Source organism: Notolepis coatsorum (assembly GCF_963971535.1).
Source record: "Notolepis coatsorum genome assembly, chromosome: 20".
Classification (NCBI taxonomy): Eukaryota; Metazoa; Chordata; class Actinopteri; order Aulopiformes; family Paralepididae; genus Notolepis; species Notolepis coatsorum.
Genome location: NC_140184.1, coordinates 6,116,441 through 6,143,361, shown reverse-complemented (window position 1 = coordinate 6,143,361; position 26,921 = coordinate 6,116,441). Strand labels below are relative to the sequence as shown.

Below are 26,921 nucleotides of genomic sequence, written 5' to 3'. Positions count from 1 at the left end.
CCATGCTTTAGCGCTCTCTTACATCATCATAAAACATCGTCCAATTTCCCAGTACTGTCAGAGAGGAACCATAACACATTTGCATAATGCAGCGTCTTCACTATGTTAATTCACTCGCAGTCAGCTCAGAGCCACGTATGAGGACTTTTTCTTCCGTGGAGGTGTGTGTGAGTGTGTGTGTGTGTGTGTGTGTGTGTGTGTGTGTGTGTGTGTGTGTGTGTGTGTGTGTGTGTGTGTGTGTGTGTGTGTGTGTGTGTGTGTGTGTGTGTGTGTGTGTGTGTGTGTGTGAGAGAGAATCTGTGTGAATTATACTCTTTCTTTCTCTTCCCCTCTCTCCCTTTTTTCTCTCTCTCTCTCTCTCCCCCCCTCTCTCTATCTCTCTCTCTCTCTCTCTCTCTCTCTCTCACTGTCTCTCTCCCTCTTCTCTTCCCCTCTCTCCCTCTTCTCTCTCTCTCTCTCTCTCTCTCTCTCCCCCCCCTCTCTCTATATATCTCCCTCTCTCTCACTGTCTCTCTCCCTCTTCTCTCCCACCTCTCTCTCTCTCTCTCTTTCTCTCTCCCTCTTTATCTCTCGCCCTGTATCGGTGCGCGTGTGAATCCTATGCATGCATGTCAATGAGCGTGAGAGATGATGCCGGTAAATGAGGCTTTCACAAAGCCCTTCTCGCTCTCTCTCTCTCCCTACCTGTCAGAGTTAGTGATGGTGTGTAGATCTGAGACCGTGATACTGCACATCATCAGGCCAGGGTGAGCGGTGTGTGATATGGCGGGGGGGGGGCGGGGGGGGGGGGGGTGAGAGGTGCAGGTGCATCATCCCAGAAATTACTCCACTGAAGGGGGTTAAGTCGCCAGGAGACTGGATATTAGAGAATAGAGTTAACCCTTTCACTACCACACTGCAGAAGGTTAACCTTTCACTACCACACTGCAGACGGTTAACCGGTCTGTAGTGTGGTAGTGAAAGGGTTAAGCTTCTGTAGTGTGGTAGTGAAAGGGTTAACCGTTTGTCGTGTGGCAGTGAAAGGGTTAACAGTTTGGTAGTGTGGTAGTGAAAGGGTTCACGGGGGTTGTTGTCGTTGTTGTTTTGACCATATTTATTATTGATATCTCTGCCCTGTTTAAACATGTCCAGGGAAATGAAATAAAGCACAATGATTTGATTACATTCTAAGAAGGCAACGTTTTATTGCAAATCAACCGTATATTGATTGTGGGCTCACCAATACTTGGTAGATGGATTCAAATGCATTAAACCTCCTATGAAATGCAAACACTCAACAACAGGAGTTGTGATTGGCCCACAGTTCCCTATGACCTGTGACCCCTTCTCTCTTATATCCAACTGCCAACTGTACAGTATATTCAACCACGGTGGATGGAAAGTAATAAACCTGCCTCCCACTTTATTACATTTTTTTTCCTTTTTTCCTTTATCTTCAGAGCGTATTTGGACAGATTTTGATTATATAAATGTTTAGTATGTTGTTGAAAATACTGTGGAATGATTGAAGCCATCACCAGACTCCGAAGATCTTTTCATCAATACAGCCCCCTCCAGATTCTCTCTTCCCAGACTATTGTGGACTGCGATTCTTTCTATGAAAGGTGCTATACAAATAAAGTTGATTGTGTCTGTGCGAGGATTCTGCTGAGGCGGAGTGGAGAACAAGGTCGTTTGTGTTGAGAATCGACTGGCACAAACAATGGCTTTCATGGTCGTTTTTCCTGTTGAATCTTAGTTTGAATTCTGACATAAAAAAAGAAAATCATAAAATGGTTTGTCACCGACGAGAAGGGTAATGAAACCGAAACGCTTTTAGGCGTGGCTCTGGATGCCAGCGAAAGGACGGTACCTCATTGGTCGCCGCGGTTTTCAATAACTCATGTGAGAAACTAAAGCTGTGATCCGATTGCAGTCTGTGTTGTAAGAAAGGAACTTCAGATCCACCTCCTGTAAGGGCTCAAAAGGCACCCTGCATCAAAGCATCCAACACTAGGATCAAGTCCCAAGAAGGAAGGAGAGGTAAAGACGTGAATTTAACAGCACACCAAAGGATGAGACCCAAAACCCACATGGTACGCTGAGATGGCAGCCGGATACACCCAGGGCGAACAGTCCCTGCAGGAAAGTCACAATGTCTACAACTGAAGAGAAGGGGGGCACCCCATTTAACCTTGCACCACTTCTCAAAGGCAGTCCCTTTATAGGAATACAAAGGCCTAGTAAAGTCAGCTTTAGCACCCTGGATGGTAGCAATGATGTTTGTGGGCAAAACCTACTGCTCTAAGCCCGGACCTTTCAGGGGGCCAGGCCCACAGGTTCCAAACCTACTGCTCTAAGCCCGGCCCTTTCAGGGGGCTGCCAGGCCCACAGGTTCCAAACGTACTGCTCTAAGCCCAGACCTTTCAGGGGGCCAGGCCCACAGGTTCCAAACGTACTGCTCTAAGCCCGGATCTTTCAGGGGGCTGCCAGGCCCACAGGTTCCAAAGCTGAGGCTGATGATGTCAAACCTGCCCCCCTGTGCCGGAAGTCTTGGCGAAAACAGGAAGAAGGCACATCGGCACCCTGTCCAGGAGATACACTATTCCCAGAAACCAAGGTATACTGTAGTAGGCAGTAATAATAATAATAATAGCTTCATTTTATATAGCGCCTTTCAAAAGACCCAAGGTCGCTTTACAGGGGGAAAAGATAACAAAAGTGGACAGACACAAACATACAAAGTGAGAAATTAGGGGTTAAAGGCCAAGTTGAAGAGGTGGGTTTTGAGCAGTTTTTTGAATGAGTCCAGAGTTGGGGCGTTGCGGAGTTCTGCGGGGAGGGAGTTCCAGAGGGTGGAAGCCGCCACACTGAAAGCTCTGTCCCTGAAGGTCCGCAGTCTGGTTCGGGGGATGGAGAGCTGACCAGTGTCCGTGGATCGCAGGGACCATGACTGTAGGGTGGAGTGAGTGAGCGTGCGAAGCTGCAGGGATTGGCACATACACTAATAAGCAAGCAGGGGACACATTTACCCTCCTGTTCAATGTAGGGGTGTGGTCCAACCCGACTGGGGACAGAGTGAAATCTTCTTAAAACACTGCCCCTCCACTCATTCCTGAACTTTTTTGTTAAGTCCTTCTCAAATGCCAACTGAATTAAATTGGGCTTAGTTGCGTCGATGAAGCATACTAAGGCGATGTTCTGTAAAGACGTTCTTGAGGGTAGAAAACGAATTCTCACAGAGTGCCGTGCTAGCTTCAGTAGTGTTGTTGTTAACATCAGTGCCCACTAGGGCTGTCCCCGACTAAGGATTTGGATAGTTGACTTTGATTGACAAAAAGAAAAACGTTTTTTCTTTTTTACCAGGGTGGGCACAGCGGACTCAGTGGGCGGGCCCGGCCCCCTAATGCCCACCCATGGCGCCGGGACTACACACCGTTTTGTGTGAGGCAGAAGCCATCATTAACAGTCGACCGATAACCAAGGCTTCTGGAACCTTCGTGATGCGTGCGCTCGGCCAATCAGAGCAATGCGGAAGGACAAGTGGGCTGCCGAAAATATTCACGCGACCAGACTGGATAGAACCGAACGGAGGGACTCAACTATGTGTGAGGCTGACAAATCTGGGCCCATGTTTTGCTCCTTGTGTGTAAGGTTTTGATAATTGTGTAATACTTTTGATTTTAGTGTTTATGCAATCGGAGAAAAACTGTAATGTAAGAGCAGTTAAAACAGGCCTGTCAAATTGGACTGGAAGCACCAAATTAAGGAGGGAGAAACTAACACGACACAAAAGTTAAATGCCCTACGGGGGTTGTAACTGCAGCAGTGTCATAGTGTAATTCCAGTTAAGCTGCAGTGTGATGTCATAGTAGAACCGGTTAGAACAGGCTAGAACGTTCTGGAACATTGTGATGTCATAGCGGTGATGTCATAGTAGACCCGGCCATAGGGTATAAATAGAGAGACACTATAAGGTTCGTTCCTTCACTCCTCCACGACCATCAGACAAGCCACATCGACACCAGAGCTCTTAACTTTCCTCTCATATTGCATGCAGTCAACAAGGTACGTTTGGGGCCGTAATGTGCTTGTAGTTAAGCTCAGTGGGTTAACAACCAACCTTGCAAAGACCGATAATATGTATGTATGTTGTTATGGTTTGATCAGTGATTTATTGTATTTCATGTATGTTTTCACAGTTTTACGGTTCGGAATAAAGATGTTCTCTTCGAACGGAGGCAAGAGAGGCAGTTACAGGGGTTGAACATTCTCCTGTCTCCAGTTATTACCCCTCCAATTATTTCAACCTGCGGAACAGGCTCCTCATCTCCTCACCTCATTCAGGGTTCAGATGTTCATCATCGTGGGGAGAATGAACACCACTTCGGGAGCTCTATTGTAGTGTTCTGACTCTACTTCACAATCTTGACCCAAATAATTCACATAGGAACAAATACTTGGAATTACTAAAGATGTGGAAACTGAAACTGATTCCATGGATTTTACTTTTTTTTAGCTGTATTTTCGTTTGGCTTTACCTCAGCTATGTTAACTGCTGTAAAACGAGATCACCAGATGGATTAAAATGGACATGGAGTCAAACCAGGAATGTTTCCGCATCAACGGTAAAGAATTTGGACGAAACAAAGCTGGTGACAAACTTGCCCCCCTGCCCAGACACATCTCCTCATCTGCTGGGTCCGTTCACCGTGGAGTTCAACTCGCCGCCGACTCTCGACACGATCCGCACGGAGAACCCAGCTCTCCAGGAGGGAGGGCTCTTCAAACCCCCAGACTGCATCGCCTCGCAGAAGGTGGCGGTCATCATCCCGTTCCGCAACCGCTCCGAGCACCTGCTGCACTGGCTCCACTACCTTCACCCCTTCCTCCAGCGCCAGCAACTCAACTACGGGGTCTACATAATCAACCAGCACGGAGAAGGGACATTCAACAAAGGCAGGCTGATGAACGCCGGTTATGTCGAAGCATTGAAAGAGTACAACTATGACTGCTTTGTCTTCAGCGACGTGGATCTGATTCCTATGGATGACCGTAACACCTACAGGTGTTTTAAGCAACCTCGTCACTTGGCCGTGGCTGTTGACAAGTTTGGCTTCAGGTTAGGCTATGAGACTCTCTTTGGTGGAGCTACATCACTGTCCAAAGAGCAGTTCTTGAAGATCAATGGCTTTTCCAATCAGTTCTGGGGTTGGGGAGGGGAAGACGATGCTATCCAGCTACGCTTCACCTACAGAGGAATGCATATTTCCAGGCCTAATGAGATCATTGGCAAATGCCGGATGATCAAGCATCAGCGGGACAGGAAGAATGAACTTAATCACAGGAGACATGATCTAATATATAATACAAGACACACCATGGGCAAAGATGGAATCAACTCCCTCAAGTACACTGTTGTTAACATCAAGAAAGACAGGCTCTTCACTTTCATCACTGTTAATGTTATCATGTGATTCATGGAAAGAATCAAGTGTAGCACTCAACACTTTGATGAACATTGTTACTCAGCCCTTCCTGATGACTTGTCGTACAGAACTTGTAAGTCGCTTTGGATAAAAGTGTCAGCTAAATGACTAAATGTAAATGTAAATCAGTTCTGCATAGCTGGTAAGTAATCAGTGGTGGAAGAAGTGCACAGTTCCTTTAGTAAAAGTATAAATAAAAAATGTAATAGATACTCTGGTAAAAGTCAAAGTCCTTTCCTTCTACTGTGTGTGTGTGTGTGTGTGTGTGTGTGTGTGTGTGTGTGTGTGTGTGTGTGTGTGTGTGTGTGTGTGTGTGTGTGTGTGTGTGTGTGTGTGTGTGTGCGTGTGTGTGTGTGTCTATAGGTACTTGCGAGGACATACTATGCTCCGCCAACCTTCATTGTGAGGTCAACAGTGATGCCAGTAACGCGTTACTAAGTAATGCGTTATTGTAATCTGATTACTTTTCCACGAAAATAGTAATCTAACGCGTTAATCTTTAAAAGCCAGTAATCTGATTGCAGTTACTTGTCCAAGTGGCTGTGCGTTACTATTTCGTTACTATCTCATCATAAATTCATAATGCAGGCGGAATGCAGTATTTTATTTCGTTTTCGACAGTCAAAAATACATTTTGAGCTGTTTTTCTTATTTTGGAGTGACGTGGTGTGGCAGTGAAAGGGTTAAATACAAGAATGTGTCCCACGGCGTGACTGGACCCTCTGTCTGTGAGTGACTCTGCTTTGGTCCAATCACATTCCCCATCCACAGTCTGCGAATCAGAGGCAGAGTAGGGCGGGTCTTCACAGCACGTCATGTGACATATGCGCCAATCGTGTGACAGCAGGGCTCCGTCGTCGGAGAATTGCACCCCAAAACGCGTGGCAAAATTAAAAGTGAAACAGCAAGATGACTTTTGCGGTTTCTGTTCAGACTTCCATCCCAAAACGCTCGTCTAAACGTAGCCTCAGTCACTACTTCACGTTTGTGTCAGCTAAGCCGGGTGAAAAAAACATTCATATGCGGAGGAAACAAAATACTGTCTACCGCTAAAAACAGCACATCCAATTGCATTGAAAGCATCTGGAATCACAACACTAGCCGACGCTTCGACTAGGTACAGGAGGGTTGATGGTGGCAGAGCAAAAGCTCTTATTTGCCAGATTTACAGTTAATTTACATGTTAAAGAGAGACTGATTGTATGTTTATAGAGAGACATTTATAAAAACAATTTAATAGTTACAGTTGATATAATTGAATAGTTCAGCCTGCATTTGTTAGATGTGATACACTGGTTTTGTAAAACCACTGGCTGGCTGCTCTAATGCTGTGAGCATCATAGACTGTTGCTTTACCATACTTGATGGTACAGAAGCTGAAGCACTAGTTTAACAATTTACGTTATGTGCAGGGAAACAAGTTAAAAACAATTTATGCACTTTCAATAAAGCGTTTAAAAAAAACTGTTGGGGGAACGACGACGACTTCGTAACCTAGTTACTTTCAAAGTAACTAAGTTACTCTGATAATCAAGTTATCAGTAAAGTAACTTAGATTACTTTTTAAATGAGTAATCAGTAATCAGTAATCAGATTACTTTTACAAGTAATCTGTGGCATCACTGAACCCGAGGCACAAGCGCCCAGTGCAGAAAACACCTCATTATTAATAACAGACCCAGAGGATTGACTACTATCACAGAAGCCATAAGCTCCAGAATTCGGAGACACAGATCGTTACTTCCCAGGGCACAGAAAGACAGGTCCGATTGTCCACAGAGTTGAGCACCAATCCCAGTGGGGAACGAGAGAACTCTTGTTATGGATTATCGTGAAACCCAAGGCTTGTAGCGAGACACCAGTCTGCCCTCGTGAGACACTGCTTGGTCCCATGAACGGTAACATGGTAAATGGCTGCATTTATATAACTCTTTTATCCAAAGCGCTTTACAATTTGTTCCTCACATTTTACCTGCTCACACACACATTCACACACCGACGGCGGAGGCGGCCATGGAAGGAGCCGACCTGCTCATCGGGAGCAATTAGGGGGTTAAGTGTCTTTGCTCAAGGGCACATCGACATGCTGCCCCCGGGAGGAGCGGTAATCGAACCGGGAACTTCCGGATTACCAGACGACACAGCTAATACAGCAAAGTCGTCTATATAGTTCAGAATGCACAAGCCTTCCTCTCCGTGAGGAGTGAGATCCACCTCCTCTACCTCGCAAGATGTGCAAGGAGCAAAAGAAATGTGCAAAATGTGCAAAAGAAAAAAGATGCAGGTGCGTTCAAAAACAACATCAATAAGGTATGAAAATATATGCATTTTAGACGTAATTAGACTTGTACCACCAGACTGCAATGGTCTCTGGGAAAAAAAACACATTTGTGTGCATTCATGCAGCCTCTTGCAAGGTTGAAGTCGGCCATTTCTCGATCAGACCTCAGAATAGAGTATAGCACACATCAATCCAATGTTCAAACTCATCCACACCGGGAGGCTGGTCAGACCAGTCCCTGATAGCTTCATCTGCGACCGAACCAACATTTACGGGGGTCTTAGGAGAAAGTACAGCAGGGCAGGGGCGTCGTTTTGGTATGGCAGGGCATGGCCTACCTTGGCTAAGTTCTAGCCAAATTTGACATGTCATTTGTGACTAAATCATCTCATTTGCATGTCATTTGTGACGTGCGCTGATGTTTTGGTCCATCCGCATGTTGATCTCTGTTATTTTAGTACACCCCACCCCTGTTGTTGGATTTTCTTATCCCGCTTGAGGTTGTGGAGAAAGGATAGGTGACGCAGGCGAGTGGACTTACGGAGGTGGCGACGGAGCGCACACACCACCTGATCCAACAGGTGGCGACAGAGCGCACATACCACCTGATCCAACAGAGCTGCTTTAGAGTGAAGTGGTCCCAGATAAACCAAACAGGACAAACCCAGCAGGGGAGCTCAAATGGGTTCTGAAAATGTTAAAACATTTAAGACATTTTTATATGTATATGTACTTATTTGTAAATATCTCAATATCTCAATATCTCAATATATTACTTATGGCTATGACATAACGTACAATATGTACCTTTTCCCTGGGGTCAATTAGTACTTTATTCACATATTTTTGCTTCTCCTCCTTTGTTTGTTTTGCTGTCGATTTTTCTTCAGATACCTCCAGTTTGTAATCCCTCCCCTAAGTTGATTTGATTGGTTTGATTGATTGATTGATTGATTGATTGAAAAGTTTATTAACAGATTGCAGAATGGGTACAGTACAGTACAGCTCAATACATACAATCAGGGCCGCCTCAGGGGGTGTGCGAGCAGTGCGGTCGCACAGGGCCTCGCGGGAAGGGGGGCCTCGCAAAAAATATATATATATAATATATATATATTTTTAATTTTAATTTTTTTTGCGAGGCCCCCTTCCCGCGAGGCCCTTTTTCATCACATACCTAAAATCTAGTTTTGCTTATATGCTTATATATTTCACATTAGACACGTTTGTAGAATTGGTCTGACTTGTTCCGGGCTCTGCGGCTCTGCAGATATACTATTGGAGCTCTGTGGCTCTGCATACACTATTGGAGCTCTGCGGCTCTGCAGCAGATATACTATTGGTTTCAACGAGGGGAGGGGTTACAGGTAAGGTAGTCGGCCAGCGTGCGTCTGTCTGACTATTTCCATGGGAGCGCGTGCAGCATTGGAGGTTATGCCAGCCAAGACCAAGAGGAAGGTCGATCGGCAGATGGACTGAAGATGAAAGTTGTTGCATGTTAGAAAGTTCAGTCAGGCTAGCCATGTCGGCTTAGCTAAAGGCAGGGACAGCTAGTTAGCTTTAGCTACGTTATCGAGTGCTAACGTGTGGTTCAGTCGGGATAGCCATGTCGGCTAGTAGCTTAGCTAAAGGCTAACTAGCGTTAGCTAACGCTAGCTATCGAGTGATAACGTGTGGTTCAGTCGGGCTAGCTATGTCGGCTAGTAGCTTAGCTAAAGGCTAACTAGCATTAGCTACGTTAGCAAGTGCTAACGTGTGATTCAGTCGGGCTAGCCATGTCGGCTAGTAGCTTAGCTAAAGGCTAACTAGCGTTAGCTAACGCTAGCTATCGAGTGCTAACGTGTGGTTCAGTCGGGCTAGCCATGTCGGCTAGTAGCTTAGCTAAAGGCTAACTAGCGTTAGCTAACGCTAGCTAACTAGGCATGGCAACAACCAGGACCACCTGAAGCTTTTTAAGAAGGAGGTGATGAACTAAAGACAGACGAGGCACGAGAACGTGGTCCTCTTCATGGCGGCCTGCATGGCTCCACCCCACCTGGCCATCATCACCAGGTGAGAGAGGGGAAAACAAACGCACGTCACAAATGATGGATTCAGTTCACCTCCAATACCTGTTATTATCCTTGTCACATTTTCACCTCTCTCTCTCGCTCTCTCTCTCTTTTTCTCTTTTTCTCGCGCCCTCTCTCTCTCTCTCTCTCTCTCTCTCCCTCTCTCTCTCTCTCTCTCTCTCTCTCTCACTCTCTCTCTCTCTCTCTCTCTCTCTCTCTCTCTCTCTCTCTCTCTCTCTCTCTCTCAATTCAATTCAAATGGGCTTTATTGACATGGGAAACATACGTTTACATTGCCAAAGCCAAACAAAACAAAACAATCAAACAGATAAAACAAAGGAAATCAGTACATTACAGAAGGAATTTTTTGTACAGTCTTTATGGTAGTTGTATTGCGTTGGATGTCCGTTTCTTGTCACAGCAGCTCACAAATCTGGCTGCTGTGTTTGCACATTCTTGTATTTCTCCCAGTAGGTATGGGAGTTTTGAGTTATTGTCCATGTTTTCAAAGTCTCTTTGGGTGTTTGCAATTTGTGGGAAGTATAGTCTCTGATGTCTTGGTATAGTGGGCAGGTTGTTAAGAAGTGGAGCTCGGTTTCCACCTCATCTTGTGTGCAGTGGGTGCATAGTCTGTCTTCGCTTGGGAGCCAGGTCTGCCTATGGCGGCCTTTCTCGATGGCTAGGCTGTGCTCGCTGAGTCTGTACCTAGTCCTGTGTTCTGAGCTGTGTGCTGAGCTGTGTTCTGCATGTGTTCTGTGTTCTGAGCTGTGTTCTGAGATGTGTTCTGAGCTGTGTTCTGTGTTCTGAGCTGTGTTCTGAGCTGTGTGCTGAGCTGTGTTCTGTGTTCTGAGCTATGTTCTGAGCTGTGTGCTGAGCTGTGTTCTGCATGTGTTCTGTGTTCTGAGGTGTCCTGTGTTCTGAGCTGTGTTCTGCATGTGTTCTGTGTTCTGAGCTGTGTTCTGCATGTGTTCTGTGTTCTGAGCTGTGTTCTGAGATGTGTTCTGAGCTGTGTTCTGAGCTGTGTTCTGTGCTGTGTTCTGCATGTGTTCTGTGTTCTGAGCTGTGTTCTGAGATGTGTTCTGAGCTGTGTTCTGAGATGTGTTCTGTGTTCTGAGCTGTGTTCTAAACTGTGTTGTGTTCTGAGCTGTGTTCTGAGCTTATATAGTGCTTTTACTAACTATATTATATTTCTCTCTCCTCTGGTCAGGGGCATTGCCGGGTCTGTGCAGCGATAACACTGTATATTTACTGTAGAACGGGAGCTCTCTCTCGCTCTCTCTCTCTCTCTCTCTCTCTCTCTCTCTCTCTTGCTATATGTTGACTGTATCATGCCCAGCCTCGGGCAGCGCTATTTTAAGAATATGTTGACTGTATGAAAAAAAAATATATATATATATATATATATATCGCGTTTAAATCTCGCACAGGGCCTTGCATTTCTCCCAGGCGGCCCTGCATACAATTGTTAAGGGGATGCAGACCAGAGAAAGACTTTTGTCTTGTTTACATCAGGGTCTCCCATTTTCAATTCATCATACTGTAACATATACGACACACACGACATACAGATAGACAGTACTGCTACATCTATACATTTATGACATACCAGATTTGCAAATACAGTACTGTTTGTGATACAAAGTGTCCAGAAAAAGAGTGTATATACATTTGACGTAGAAACTGTACATTGGGTAGGTGGGGTGGGGTTGGGTCGGTGGGAGGGGGGTGGGGGGCTGTACATTGGAGGTGGGGGGGGGGGGTGTTGGGTAGGGGGTGGGTGGGGGACACTGTACACTGTACATTGAAATACTGACAAAGCCATACTTGGTCATTTACTGTACACAGGGCCGCCTCAGGGGGTGTGCGAGCAGTGCGGTCGCACAGGGCCTCGCGGGAAGGGGGGCCTCGCACAAAAAAAATAAAAAAAAATAAAAATAAAATATTTTTTATTTCTTGTTTTTTTTATTATTATTTTTTTATTTTTATTTTTTATTTTTTTCGAGGCCCCCCTTCCCGCGAGGCCCTTTTTCATCACAGACCTAAAATCTAGTTTTGCTTATATGCTTATATATTTCACATTAGACACGTTTGTAGAATGTTCCTGGCTCTGCGGCTCTGCAGCAGACATACTCACTATTGGAGCTCTGGGGCTCTGCAGCAGACATGCTATTGGTTTCAACGAAGGGAGGGGTTACATCATGTGTACGCCGGCGTGCGTCAGCTGCGTTTGACTATTTTGCGCGTGCAGCTTTGGAGGTTATGCTTAGTTATGCCAGCCAAGACGAAGAGGACAGTCATTCGGCAGATGGACTGAAGATGAAAGTTGTTGCATGTTAGACAGTTCAGTCAGGCTAGCCATGTCGGCTTAGCTAAAGGCAGGGACAGCTAGTTAGCTTTAGCTACGTTATAATATCGAGTGCTAACGTGTGGTTCAGTCGGGATAGCCATGATGATGTCGGCTAGTAGCTAGCTTAGCTAAAGGCTAAGGCACATGCTCTCTCTCTCTCTCTCTCTCTCTCTCTCTCTCTAACACACAAAATGACATGCTCTCTCTCTATATATTTCTCTCTCTTTCTAACACACATATACATGCTCTCTCTCTAACACACACACACAAACAGACATGCTCTCTCTCTCTATCTCTTTCTAACACACACAGACATGCTCTATCTATCTCTCTCTCTTCAATTCAAATGGGCTTTATTTCACATTCTTGTATTTCTCCCAGTAGGTATGGGAGTTTTGAGTTATTGTCGATGTTTTCAAAGTCTCTTTGGGTGTTTGCAATTTGTGGGAAGTATGTCTTGGTATAGTGGGCAGGTTGTTAAGAAGTGGAGCTCGGTTTCCACCTCATCTTGTGTGCAGTGGGTCTGTCTTCGCTTGGGAGCCAGGTCTGCCTATGGCGGCCTTTCTCGATGGCTAGGCTGTGCTCGCTGAATCTGTACCTAGTCATTCTGCCACTGTGTACTCTCTGTTTAGGGCCAAATAGCATTTCAATTTGCTCTGGTTTTGGGTTGTTTCTTTCCAATGTCTCTCTCTCTCTCTCTCTCTCTCTCTGGCCTTGCTCTGGTGGAGGGTCAGGGGCATTGCCGGGTCTGTGCAGCGATAACACTGTATATTGACTGTAGAACGGGAGCTCTCTCTCGCTCTCTCTTGCTATATGTTGACTGTATCATGCCCAGCCTCGGGCAGCGCTATTATTTAAGAATATGTTGACTGTATGAAAAAAAATAAAAAATATCGCACAGGGCCTCGCATTTCTCCCAGGCGGCCCTGACTGTACAACTGGGTTAGGACATTTGTAGGGGCCAGTTTCGAATTGCAGTCTCCCGTAGGTGTTCTTTGAGAGTGCTTTTGAAAGTGGGTAGTGATTCACATTCCTTTACAGCTTTGGGTAGGGCGTTCCACATTGATGTGGCATAATTGCGAAACATGTTTAGTCCCTTGTTTGAGCCGAATCTGGGTTTAACATGATTTGTGGAGCTCCCTCTGGTATTGTGATCGTGGTATTCACTGACCTTTGGGAAGTATTTTGACATGTACATGGGTACCTTGGTCGTGTAGTGTATCTTGTAGACCAGGCCCATTGCAAGTTGCTGTACTCTGTCGTCTACTCTAAGCCATCCTAGGTTGTCAAAGTGGGCAGGGGTGAGGTGGGTTCTAGGAGTAAGGTCAAGCAGTAGTCTGACCAGTTTGTTTTGAGATGTTTGTAATTTGGTTTTTAGTGCCTTTGAGGTGCTTGCTTTGGTACTATGAGGTGCAAGCATAGTCGTAGTACCCTTGAATGAGTGCTCCTGCCAGAGTCTTCAGGGTATTCTTGTTTACCAGAGAGGAGATCCGGTACAAGAATCGAGTTCGTTGGTTGACTTTTTTTATTACATTGGATGCCATTTTGTCACAGGAAAGATTAGCCTCTAGGATGGAACCCAGGTAGGTAATTTCATCTTTCCTTGTGACAATATTGTCACCCACTGTAACTGAGAAGCCGTCGGTCTTGCTGAGTTTGTTATTTGAACCGAAGAGAATGGACTCTGTTTTGCCCATGTGTAATGATGGTCCGTTGACAGAAAGGTGAACGTCTGTAGTGTGGTAGTAAAAGGGTTAACCTTCTGTACTGTTTTTTTTTTTTTTTTAATAATATGCTAAATAAATAAACTAAACTACTGTGGTAGTGAAAGGGTTAATAGCCATAACATGTGTTGCTGCAGTGCTCATCTGATGTGGCTTAACATGTCTTGAATTAAAGCTGACAATCTGCACTTTTTACTGCATAGTTGTCGTGTCTTTGAGGGAACCAGTAACTGAGTTTTGCTAGATGATCTAACAAAAAACTATTTTTATTTTCTTTAAATGAAAACAGCCCTTATTTCAATCCATCATGTGCTTGGTTGTGACGCCAAGGAAACAGACCCTTGCGGCGTTTCCCACTAATTATGACAACAAATGACCATGGTGGATGTTTTGGATTAAAACACAGCAGTGGGGCTAGAGAGGATAAAGCTGTGCTCACAAGAGACCCACACAAGAAGATATACTGTAGGAGTTAGGTCTCTTTTGAAGCTAAAGGTTTGAGTTGGTTTGAGAATTCAGAGCTGAGGGCAGGGCACCAAAGAACTGAAATGCAGTATTTTTCACAGAGGGGTTATAGTGCCATCTGCTGGTGAATCAGAGTTAGTACTGACTCCACTGATCCTAGGAGATTCAGTACTAACAATTCAGACTCGACAGTTCTAGAGCCATATATGATGTAAATAAAGAAGAGGATTCAGGCCTAGACTTTAGTCACCTGAGAAACCCAGATGTTCTCGTTGGAGAGTCTGAGTAGATTAAGACCTTCTAGACGAATGATAAAACCTTTTAATACATTGTCAAGCGTGTCAACCTATTAAAGAGTCCATTATCATCCTTTTTATAGTCACCCGGGCCCTCACCTTAGTGTGTTGTACATGTAGAACATCAAAATCCACCGTTATTCTGCCGACCTTCCTGAACTGTTTCAAATGCCTAGTTTTTAGTCCAGCCTCTTCTTCCGTTACATAACTACGTCACTATGCAACACAATAGTTTACTCTTGACATATGTCCATTGATTGAGTTTATTATTGCACTGCATTGGCGGCGGCTGCATCAAGCTTCCAGGACATTAGTCCCGAATGATTTTGGACAGAGGAAGAAAACCATCAGGAAATGTAATGAATTAAATTCTCGACCACCCCAACCCCTGCTGCTGGCCGCCGCCTGTGCGAATCTGGGGGACAGAGGGGCTGGTATAGCATCCTCTTGTACGCAATCAGTGCATCTGCACATGGCTAACATTACTGACACATGTCAACAAGATAATTAGCATAGGGTTAACGTGCGTCGTTGCCTGGATACAGCCGTCATGGAGCAGGACAGGCTGTCATCGTTGGCTCTTATTTCCGTTGATGGATGGAGAGGCTCGTGAAGTTGATGGACACACCTAAACCTAACAAGAGCGACCTTCTCCATAAAGTCATGGACAGCCCTTGTCTTTCTTTCACTGGCTCGGTGCAGTTTGTCTGATGATGAAGCTTCAAGTGAAGACGACACCTTAGCGCTCTCTCTCTCTCTCTCTCTCTCTCTCCCTCTCTCCTGGTCATCCGTCGGGCCTTCATGATGTATATGACTATGGAATTGGAGATTGTGATTTTGCACTGACACACCAAGAAGCTCCTCTCTCCAGCTTTCATGGTCTTGACTATGGAATCTTTTGAGTGAAGGCGATCGATGGTTTGATCATTCTCAGCCGACCCTGCGGAGATGTCCATTTTGTCCAGAGCAATTGTTTTAATGTTAGTCTTCTATAAAAAAAATTATATATATTTCAAATTAAATGTAATGTTTGCAGTAGTCATACAAACCCGTAAAATTAAATAAGATTTAGGCAGTCGTGTTCCAGACCGAACAGCAGGGACCGCCCTGAAGAATTGTGCATCACACTGATAGTAGCCCCGATGGTCTGTACTATAGCCCATAATTTCTGGCAGGGGGACTGCCAATGTAAACTAGCCTTTTGGGTACAATTGCATTCTATTTTATAAAATATTCCTTAATGTACGTTGTCCCTCTGAAACTGAAACTGAGTCTGTGGAGGCTCTGGAGGTGTCCCTACCCTGGTGTGTCCACCTCTCTCTCTGAAGACACGGAGACCCTGAAACACACGGTACATCCTGTTCGGCGTCTCAGGGGGCTAATCATCCCGACACCCTTTCAATTATTGTCACAAATAGTTGAAAGGGTATTACATTTCATTTGAAAAAAAAGCTTTCATTATTAAGCTTAAATTATTCCCAAAAACACAGACAGACCCCAGCAGGTGTGATATATGTTATTAACCACACATGGCTTTGCACGGGGAGACCGTTTAAAAAACCACAATTAAATTTGTATTGATTGTATTCATTGATTCAACTGCCCTCGTTTGTCTGAAAAGAAAGACCATATTTTGGTTCTTTGATGGTTCACTTGTTCTACCTATATCCAGTGTGAAAGACGGACGGTCAGTAGGGAACTGTATTCACTATACACACATGACTGTGTGGCCAAGTTCAGCTCCAACTCCATAGTGAAGTTTGCGGACGACACAGTGGTGGTGGGGCTGATCTCGGACAACGACGAGAAGGCCTACCGGGAGGAGGTTGAGGTACTGGAACGCTGGTGCCAGGACAACAGCCTGCTCTTGAACATTGGTAAAACCAAGGAGCTGATCGTGGATTTTAGGAGAACACAGCGGGGGGGGGGACACACCACTGAGGATAAACGGGGCTACCGTGGACAGGGTGAGCAGCTTCAAGTACCTGGGGGTCCACATCTCAGAGGACCTGACATGGACAACACACATAGACTCAGTCGTAAAGAAGGCGAAACAGCGCCGCTATCACCTGAGACAGCTAAGGAAGTTCAGAGTATCGGGAAAGATACTCCAGTCCTTCTACTCCAGAGCTGTAGAGAGCATCTTGACCGGAAACATCACTGCCTGGTATGGTAACAGCACGGCACAGGACAAGAAGGCCCTACAGAGAGTGGTACGCTCAGCCAGAGCGTACCACGGGTATTGCACTACCTCCCCTGCAGGTCTTATATAACAAGAGGTGCAAATCCAGAGCCTGCAGAATATTGAAAGACCCTCACCACCCCAACAACAGCCTGTTCAAGCTGCTGCGGTCAGGCAAACGCCTGCGAACACCGGCAACTAGGACAGAGAGACTTCGGCTCAGCTTCTTCCCCCAGGCCATCAGAGTCTTGAACACTGAACTCTCCACACACAAGCACACATGAGCACACACACACAACACACACACACTGTATACGCTCACACACTAAGCAGTCACTTTAGCATGAACACACACACACACACATGCTGCACACGCCCACACTCAACGGACACCTTACACAATGGAAAAGGTCACTTTAAAAAATAAGAACGGGAGAGGTTCTTGTATAGTAAATAGAAGGATATAGCAAGCTAGCATAAGGACACATAGTATAACTGTAGATTGTATAGTATAGCATGTATAGTAGTGTACATAAGACCCAGTGCCTCATCCGTAGCTAACTGTGTATTGCACTATCGCAGGACCTTAGCATGTCTTACCATGCTCTTGTAAACTTTATGTACATATACCTGTTGTTATTATTATTATTACTTGTATTATTGCATTGTATTATTGCACATCGTATTATTGCACAAATCTCCTATTCCTGTCTATTACTTGTGTTGCACATCTCTGCGGGCATGACCTCCCGCATTTCACTGTATGCTTGTATGCCGTGACAAATAAAACTCTTGACTCTTGACTTGACTTGAACTCATTCAAGGTTTTGAAACATCTTAAATCCACTTACACACAAACCTACAGTAGGACCACACGGCACACAAACAAAACATATCCAAAATATATCTTAAGTTAAGCCTCCTTCTCAGAGACTGTGGGTCCTGAAGAAAGATGCTTAATACAATCTACAGTGTAACGGTGCATCTTGAGACTCTGGCTCTAAAAAAAGAAAAAATGCTAATCTCCTGCCCGGCGTGGCCTGTGCTTGTTCTGCGATAATAACTCATGAAGTGAATAAGTGAATTAGCAGCTAATTGCCGCGCATGTTTGCTCGGGTCGTGCTGAACGAGCTTCACCTGCCAAGGTGCCAGGCACAGACACTAATCTAATTAGCACAGGGCTAGCACTGCCTCAGTCTCTGGAGCCTCCGTGAGATGGACCTTTATTAGTCTATTCCCTCTCTCTCTCTCTCTCTCTCTCTCGCTCTCTCTTTCTCTCTCTCTCTCTCTCTCTCTCTCTCTCTCTCTCTCTCTCTCTCTCTCTCTCTCTCTCTCTCTCTCGCTATCTCTCTCTCGCGCGCTCTCGCTCTCCCTCTCTCTCACTCTCTCTCTCTCTCTCTCTCTCTCTCTCTCTCTCTCTCTCTCTCTCTCTCTGTCACCCCCACTAATATGTTTGGTGTCTTGTTTTGACCCACTACTAGTTATGCATACAGTACGTAAGATATTCCTTTATTGATCCTCTTGGGGGAACGCAAGTGTCATAACAGCAGGTGGGAGGAGAGGTGCATGATGATGGGAGATGGAGGCCTCTTGCCTCTCCGGTAGTCCACCACCAGCTCCTTGGTCTTGCCTCTCCGGTAGTCCACCACCAGCTCCTTGGTCTTGCCTCTCCGGTAGTCCACCACCAGCTCCTTGGTCTTGCCTCTCCGGTAGTCCACCACCAGCTCCTTGGTCTTGCCTCTCCGGTAGTCCACCACCAGCTCCTTGGTCTTGCTGATGTTGAGTTGGAGGTGTGGTTGATGTTACACCACCCTACGAAGATTCTCCCCCGGGATCCTTCTGTACCTTGGACCATGACACTGTTTTTCATTGGTTTAACCCTTTCACTACCACACTACAGAAGGTTAACCCTTTCACTACCACACTACATAAGGTTAAGCCTTTCACTACCACACTACAGACGGTTGTGAAAGGTTAACCTCCTGTAGTGTGGTAGTGAAAGGTTAACCTCCTGTAGTGTGGTAGTGAAAGGATAACCGTCTGTAGTGTGGTAGTGAAAGGTTAACCTTCTGTAGTGTGGTAGTGAAAGGTTAACCTTCTGTAGTGTGGTAGTGAAAGGTTAACCTTCTGTAGTGTGGTAGTGAAAGGTTAACCGTCTGTAGTGTGGTAGTGAAAGGATAACCGTCTGTAGTGTGGTAGTGAAAGGTTAACCTTCCGTAGTGTGGTAGTGAAAGGTTAACCTTCTGTAGTGTGGTAGTGAAAGGTTAACCTTCCGTAGTGTGGTAGTGAAAGGTTAACCTTCTGTAGTGTGGTAGTGAAAGGTTAACCTTCTGTAGTGTGGCAGTTAAATGTTAACCTTCTGTAGTGTGGTAGTGAAAGGTTAACCGTCTGTAGTGTGGTAGTGAAAGGTTAACCTTCTGTAGTGTGGTAGTGAAAGGGTTAACCGCCTGTAGTGTGGTAGTGAAAGGTTAACCGTCTGTAGTGTGGTAGTGAAAGGTTAACCGTCTGTAGTGTGGTAGTGACACACACAGCCAGAATTTAACCAGGAACCTTCCGATTACCAGACAACCGCTCTACTGTACCTCCTCCTCAGCCACTGTCTCCCCTTATAACTATCACCGGTGCATAAATCTGATGGCTGAATGATAGACAGAGTCTAAGGGCTTGAGGATGGAAACGGCTGCATGTCTATAAATCACATCTCCGTAATCCAAAACAGAAGACAACACTTTTTCTGCTAATCATTGGGAAGCTAGTTTAATTTCTGTACAACAATCCAATCTTTTGCCGCAAATTTACCGGCAAGAACGTCGTTCACATGGTATTTAAATATATAATACTGTATATTTTTTTATTAATACATTTTCCCCCTTGCAGCCATATTAAAACATTTGAAGGAAAAGTCGACACTTTAAATAGCACCATGGAAACTGTATTAGATAAGATAAGACATAAAACATGTTATATCACATAATTTGTCCATATCACCCAGCCCCGACTCACACACTGCATTGATGTCACATGAAGCTAAGATGACCCTCTCTCTCAGTCAGTCTGTCTGTCTGTCTGTCTCTCAGTCTCTCAGTCTGTCTGTCTGTCTGTCTCTCAGTCAGTCTGTCTGTCTGTCTGTCTCTCAGTCTCTCAGTCTGTCTGTCTGTCTGTCTGTCTGTCTGTCTGTCTGTCTGTCTGTCTGTCTGTCTGTCTGTCTGTCTGTCTGTCTCATTGTATCTCTGTCTGTCTGTCTGTCTGTCTGTCTGTCTTGTCTGTCTGTCTGTCTGTCTGTCTGTCTGTCTGTCTGTCTGTCTCTCAGTCTGTCTGTCTGTCTGTCTGTCTTACTGTCTGTCTCTCAGTCTGTCTGTCTGTCTGACTGTCTGTCTGTCTCGTTGTATCTCTGTCTGTCTGTCTTTATCTCTGTCTGTCTGTCTTTATATCTGTCTGTCTTTATCTCTGTCTCGCTGTCTGTCTGTCTTTATCTCTGTCTGTCTGTCTGTCTGTCTTTATCTATGTCTGTCTGTCTTTATCTCTGTCTGTCTGTCTTTATATCTGTCTGTCTGTCTGTCTGTCTGTCTGGTTGTCTGTCTCACTGTCTGTCTGTCTTTATCTCTGTCTGTCTGTCTTTATCTCTGTCTGTCTGTCTGTCTGTCTGTCTGTCTGTCTGTCTCTCTCTCTCTCTCTCTCTCTCTCTCTCTCTCTCTCTCTCTCTCTCTCTCTCTCTCTCTCTCTCTCTCTCTCTCTCTCTCTCTCTCTCTCTCTCTCTCTCTCTCTCTCTCTCTCTCTCTCTCTCTCTCTCATGCACCTTGAACAGAACCGGCTCTGGAATGAAGTTCGTCTCCGCGGTCCGTGTCTGGATGAAACATAGAGAACGTGTTCCTAATGAACAGTCACCTAGCCTTACTGATTGCTTCTCCTCGCCAGGGTAATTGGTTAGTTCTAGTGATTGGGCAAATTGACCACAATTAAAGTGCAATACATGCATCAGAAATTGTAATTTCAAGCTTGACTTCACACCACCACACACACAGGCTTATTGTGGAACGTCGAATGACTCCTTCTTATTGTGAGCGTTGAAGCTGTAGTCTTTCCGATCGCCGCTTCCTCTCCACCAGTGACATAAAAGCCGCAGGCGCCGGGAACGGCCACTAGAGGGCGACCGATCACAACCTATACTCACTTTTCATGTCTTCTTGTTTCCCCGTCCATTTCTACCCCAAACTTGATTGATTGATTGATTGATTGATTGATTGATTGATTGATTGATTGATTGATTGATTGATTGATTGAGACTTTATTAACAGATTGCAGAATGGGTACAATACAGTACGGCTCAATACAAACAATTAAATAAGGGGATGCAGACCAGAGAAAGACTTTCATCTTGTTTACATCAGGGTCCCCCATTTTCAATTCATCAAGACATTTATGACATAGGGGAGAGTGGGGTGAATAGTGCCACTTTTTGCTTAAAGTGCCTTTAAAGCAAGGGGATTACAGTAATGCCCACAACTAAAATATGTACATATAGTTTAGGATATTGTGCATCCCTGGGGACAATCACTTTGGATCTTAAATAATCTGTTTCAGAAATATAGTAATATATATATATATAATACTAATATATAATACTAATATACTAATATATAATACTAATATATACTAATATATAATATAGTTGTGCCATTAGAGAGAATACACTGGGGTAACTTGTGCCATTGATAATTTTAAGTAAAACAGATCATTTTAATCTCAAAAGCGGTAAAAGCATCCTGCAGATCTTCATCTCCTTTCCAACCTGACGTATAGTCTTCCCCTGTTGCACCTCTTTCACTGCTCTTTCCAACTTCTCAACAGGAGTTGAAACCCTGTCTGTCTTCCGTTTGTATATCTGCGTGGCATGATGGATTTTGGTCTAAAATTAAGAATATAACACCGTTTTAGTGATCAAATGTAAGAATGCAATGTACAATAACAATAAAATACAATAAAGTTATATAGTTAATAATTATAAGTTGGGGCAACTTAACAAAGAGAATATCTGGCACAACTTAACCCAGGCCCTTTGGCACAAATCACCCCAAGCCTACCATTTTGAAAAAAATGCATCCCCCAGCTGTTTTGAGCTAGTATCATGCTAACTGTATAGACTCATGGTGTAGCTTACTAAAGCACTAAAACATGTGTGAACCGTTTTCAAAGTTGTCTATAATTGTTCAAACACAGCAATAAAAAAAACCTTGATCATACAAATTTAACTTTGGAGGGCAAAAACATGTTTTTTGAACTTAAATGTGCTTACCTCTGGACATTTACCGGGGCCAGTTTCTAACTTCCCCCCTTTAGATCGATAACAATCCCTAATACAAAATAAAAAACAATCTCTGCAGCCGCCACCATCAAGGTGTTCCATGAAAGCTTTTAGCCCGGCGCTGAACGGGTGTGCCGGGTCGGTACGGTCAGGTGCACTCATCAGCTCTGACACTTAAGTGCCGTATATATATAGTGCTGCTTGCAGGGACTGTTGTGGTGACGTATAGGTGTGGATCCGGATGACACTGTGAGGATGATTACAGAGGAGCGAAGACTGAAGAGCAAACAACTGAGGAGCGGACACCAGATGAAGGAGAGACGGGGGTACGGAGAGAGAGGGATGAAGAGGAGGGATGAAGAGGAGGAGGGATGAAGAGGAGAGAGGGATGAAGAGGAGGGATGAGCGGTGGCGAGGCAGAGCTCTTGAGTAACAACACTCCAACCCGTCAATTATGGCCATCATGTATAATGTGTCTGAAAGACGAGGGCTCGTGAGATGGAAAATAATCTTTCTGGAAGTTCTTCTTGTCAATATACTTTTTTTCTTTATGTTTAAAAAACATTTTAGGAATAAGATACCAATCAAACATATATGTTTCTGTAACATGCTTATATGTATCAAGAGAGCTCCATCAATCAATTATTTATTGTTAAGATATTGAATAAACAATGAATTGGGTCTCATTCACCAACGACTTACGACAAAAAGGGCTTTCTCTTAGGGCCACTTGAGACCTTTTCGGGCCGATTTTGGGATTCACCAACCGTCCCAATAAAACATATATAATTAATATTATATTATAATATATTGTCTACATTCATGTCTTGCCCGAAAAGGTCTCAAAAGTCCATTGGTGAATGAGACCCAATATCTCCAGCAGGGAGATGTAAAGACACTATTTTACATATATCTGTATGTCAGACAACAATGACATGTTAATTTTTAAATACATACTGATGTTTTTTTTTAATACATACTGATGTTTTTTTAAATACATACTGATGTTTTTAAAATGTCAAACGGTTTACGTTAAGCTCAAAAGAGGTTTTTAAACCAGCAGGTTTTATTTGCCTAAACTTAATAACATTTTCAACCCACTCACTAACCGAACCCTCAACCAAACACTCAGACACCTCCTGACGTATTTACGAGTTCCAAAATGTCACAATAGGATCTAACGGTATATCAATGAGTGGGTTCAGCTTTTGTTTGTCTTCTGGCCCATGGAGATCGAGTTGTTTCACGGTAAGCACTGACACAAGTGAAACACAAAGCAATCAGCAATAGGAAGGAACAAAAAACAAATCATCATTTAAAAAAATATTAAATTTCTCTGACAGATTCAGATTCAGATTATTTTATTGGCACTGCTTTCTTAAATGATTCTTGTTTTTCCCGGCTCCTCAACCGTAGTACAGTCGTTTTGTAAACATAGTACACAACGTATATTCTATCTATATAAACTATAACTATAAGCTTTAATTATAAATGTAAACTATAACTATAAACTAAATAAGCTATACATAAACTATGAACTAAAACTATAAACTAAACTAAACTATAAACGAAACATAATACACAACGTAGATTCTATCTACAAACTATACAATACTATACTATAAATAAACTACCGTATAGCTATAAACTAAACTATAGACTAAACATAATACACAAAGTATATTTTATATTTATCTATACAAACTATACAATACAGGGTGTATGTTAGCAGCAGTGTGTGTGTGTGTGTGTGTGTGTGTGTGTGTGTGTGTGTGTGTGTGTGTGTGTGTGTGTGTGTGTGTGTGTGTGTGTGTGTGTGTGTGTGTGTGTGTGTGTGTGTGTGTGTGTTCATTCATAATCCTTTCACTGCCACACGACGACAAAGGCCCTTCACTACCACACTACAGAAGGTTAACCTTTCACTACCACACTACAGAAGGTTAACCTTTCACTACCACACTACAGAAGGTTAACCTTTCACTACCACACTACAGAAGGTTAACCTTTCACTACCACACTACAGAAGGTTAACCTTTCACTACCACACTACAGAAGGTTAACCCTTTCACTACCACACTACAGAAGGTTAACCTTTCACTACCACACTACAGAAGGTTAACCTTTCACTACCACACTACAGAAGGTTAACCTTTCACTACCACACTACAGAAGGTTAACCTTTCACTACCACACTACAGAAGGTTAACCTTTCACTACCACACTACAGAAGGTTAACCCTTTCACTACCACACTACAGAAGGTTAACCCTTTCACTACCACACTACAGAAGGTTAACCCTTTCACTACCACACTACAGAAGGTTAACCCTTTCACTACCACACTACAGAAGGTTAACCTTTCACTACCACACTACAGAAGGTCAACCTTTCACTACCACACTACAGAAGGTTAACCTTTCACTACCACACTACAGAAGGTTAACCTTTCACTACCACACTACAGAAGGTTAACCTTTCACTACCACACTACAGAAGGTTAACCCTTTCACTACCACACTACAGAAGGTTAACCTTTCACTACCACACTACAGAAGGTTAACCCTTTCACTACCACACTACAGAAGGTTAACCCTTTCACTACCACACTACAGAAGGTTAACCCTTTCACTACCACACTACAGACGGTTAACCTGCTGTAGTGTGGCAGTGAAAGGGTTAAGGTGCTTTTGTGTGTCTTGCTCGTGTGATGAGTCTGTCCGTCGGCGGTCCGTTTGCCCGGTGGAAGTAGCTGTGCCGTGTTCTCCTGGATGATGTGGACCTGACCGGTGGAAGTAGCTGTGCCGTGTTCTCCTGGATGATGTGGACCTGACCGGTGGAAGTAGCTGTGCCGTGTTCTCCTGGATGATGTGGACCTGACCGGTGGAAGTAGCTGTGTCGTGTTCTCCTGGATGATGTGGACCTGACCGGTGGAAGTAGCTGTGCCGTGTTCTCCTGGATGATGTGGACCTGACCGGTGGAAGTAGCTGTGCCGTGTTCTCCTGGATGATGTGGACCTGACCGGTGGAAGTAGCTGTGCCGTGTTCTCCTGGATGATGTGGACCTGACCGGTGGAAGTAGCTGTGCCGTGTTCTCCTGGATGATGTGGACCTGACCGGTGGAAGTAGCTGTGTCGTGTTCTCCTGGATGATGTGGACCTGACCGGTGGAAGTAGCTTTCACTGCCACACGACAAAGGGTTAACCCTTTCACTGCGACAATACAGAAGGTTAACCCTTTCACTGCGACAATACAGAAGGTTAACCCTTTCACTGCCACACGACAAAGGGTTAACCCTTTCACTGCGACAATACAGAAGGTTAACCCTTTCACTGCCACATGACAAAGGGTTAACCCTTTCACAACCACACTACAGAAGGTTAACCCTTTCACTGACACACTACAGACAGTTAACCGTCTGTAGTGTGGTAGTGAAAGGTTAACCTTCTGTAGTGTGGTAGTGAAAGGGTTAAGGAACAATTGTATTTTGGTTTTGGATGTGCTGTGTTGTCTATCCAGATACTATTTAGTTTGTTAACAAAGTGATAAATATACCTGTCCTTATTGCTTATAGAGTTATAAGAGATAATATAAGAGCAATTCATTATCCAATGGGGGGGGGGGGCATTACATTGTTCTCAACAGCATCACACAGCATAAGAACATGAGGAAAATAAAGCTAATAGAATAATGGAATCAAATACAAATAAATTCATATAAACACAGACATGGTTGTGACTAAAGATTGCCTGGGGATACAGTATTAGAGACAGGAGAGCCACCTAGTGGCCAGACAATGCACTGCACATCACTCTATGGGCCTTTATGTTACACACGTCCAAGTTGATGATGAATGAATGATGAATGAATGGATGAATGAATGCATGAAAACTTTATTTAACAGATTGCAGAATGGGTACAATACAGTACGGCTCAATACACACAATTGTTAAGGGGATGCAGACCAGAGAAAGACGTTTGTCTTGTTTACATCAGGGTCCCCCATTTTCAATTCATAGCGACATTTATGACATACACAACATACATGACATTTATGGCATAGGGACATACATGACATACAGGTATTTAGTACTGTTACATTTGTGACATATACGATATGCAAATATACAGTACTGTTACCCATAGATCCTGACAGAGTATATACATATTATGACGGGGAGGCGGCTATGGCTCAGGGGTAGAGCGGGGCGTCCAATGATCGAAGGGTTGGTGGTTTGAATCCCGCTCAAGCCCATGTCCATCCCATTGCCGTTGTGTCCTTGGGCAAGACACTTAACCTACTTGCCTCGTATGCATGTGAATGAATGTTGGTGGTGGTCGGAGGGGCCGTAGGTGATGATTATTCGCCACGCTTCCGTGAGTCTGCCTCAGGGCAGCTCCGGCTGCAATTGTAGCTTACCACCACCGGTATGACTGTGTATGCACGAATAATGGACTCTGTGAACCTCCCACGAGACCGCCGGACTCCCCCGAACAAGCACCCCAACCCCGCTCAGCCGCACACGGCGGTCCTGACCTTCTCGGCTGTTGCGAACCATAGGTCAATCCCAGCCTGCCCTACCCCAATCACCCGCGCCGTGGATATCTCAAGATAAATCACATCCAATAGAGTTAGGGACCAGTTAATCACTGTGAGCTTCTCAGGCTCCTTCCATCTCATTGCTAGTAGCTTCTTCGCTGCTGTGACGCCCGCTAGGACAACCCTTTTCAGTTGTACGGACGCGGGTAGTGTCGTTATATCGTTCAGGAGTAGCGTAACAGCTGTGAATGGGATAGTTAAGCCACACAA

General features: G+C 44.5%; 1 pseudogene across 1 annotated transcript in view; it reads left to right on the top strand.

Moving 5' to 3' along the window:
• The window catches only part of LOC311247281 (beta-1,4-galactosyltransferase 1-like), a 489,169-nt pseudogene extending 483,588 nt beyond the window's left edge, over nt 1-5,581 (top strand). The window contains exon 3 of the transcript in view: nt 4,632-5,581. The product of the transcript in view is annotated as a beta-1,4-galactosyltransferase 1-like (transcript). The remainder of the gene's footprint in view (nt 1-4,631) is intronic.
• Nucleotides 5,582-26,921: the final 21,340 nt, after the last annotated feature.